Raw genomic sequence first — 1,313 nt, 5'->3', positions numbered from 1 at the left:
TTATTAAGAATCCTGGCATTCAGAAATTAAAAAAAAAAACAAAAAACACAGAGCTATATTCTTGCAAAGGCAAGACAATATTGCCATTAAATTTCAGCAGAAAATCTTCAGAAAATTCCAATGTCACCCCTCAGGAGGGAGAACAAAGGTTTAGAAAGTTAGCTGCTTAGTAAATCATTATTATATAAATGCACGTATATTTTCATACTTTAGGTTGAACTAAGTCTGGGAGATGTTGTGTATTTCCCCTGCAAATTGCTGCATGCACGCTCATTAATATTTGCAAATGTCCAGTGCAAAACAGGATTTTTTAAAATAAAAATATCATTAGGACTTGCGTAAACTTAGGTACCATACAGTCTACAACAAGGTCAAATTTTTGGAATATGCCAAAATTCAGTAAAACCCGTAGAAAGCTCCGCATGCTTGTGCATGGGTTAGGAGGACGTGGAGTCCCGTGGCTGAGTTAGTGTCCATTTCTGTCACCCTTCATGGGAACTCGATGACCGTGCACCTGAGAACCTTCGTCTAATCAGAGCACAGAGGTTTTCTCCCCTGCTCGGAGGCAAAGTTGGCATCGTTTTGCCCAAAAAGTCGTCAAACTGAGCCAACTGGAGGACCCTGTGGGTAATGACCCTATTTGCACACGCCCCGCCATTCCCGGCTCCAGCTCTGACTGCCTAAATGGCACATTTGAATCCTTCCCACGAAGAGGGAGAAATAAAACCTCTAGAAACGCATCTTCCAAGGCTCCCACTCTTGCTTTGTCCCCCTCAAAAAGCCACTTTTATTTCTGTCCCGCGAGGCAGTTTGCAGAGAAGAATGATTTGCTCCCCATCTGGACTCTGGAACCTGCAGCCACCGTGCATGGGGGTTTGTAACCAGGTGTCCCCCAGGTGAGACCTGGTCATGGCCGGGCTCTGACAGTGGCTTAGGTTTTTGGTTTATTGCAGGTTTTGCAAACTGGTTCTCTCGGGGATGGGCATGGTTTTTCTGCAATCTGGGGACAAGCTGGATTGGGGATGGATGTTGGTGCAAATTGATATTTCGGTTTTCAAGGATGCAAGGAGGACATCTTTGCATGGTTTTGCAATTGCTCCAAACTCTTGTCCTGTACATGGCCATCGGCTCATCTCAATGGGGATGAATTTGCAGGTCACAGGTGACCCTTCAGACCCCATTTGGCTGGTGACCACAGTTCAATTATCAGCAGCGAGACTGGCCTCAAAAGCAACTGGGTTCCCAAAGGCTCATGCATCAAGGGGAACTGAATCCTGGTCCCCTCCAGGCACTTAGCCCTCGGGGGTGGGGGG

The sequence above is a fragment of the Marmota marmota genome, unplaced genomic scaffold (assembly GCF_001458135.2).
Source record: "Marmota marmota marmota unplaced genomic scaffold, marMar, whole genome shotgun sequence".
Lineage (NCBI taxonomy): Eukaryota > Metazoa > Chordata > Mammalia > Rodentia > Sciuridae > Marmota > Marmota marmota.
This window is presented reverse-complemented; position numbering follows the sequence as displayed.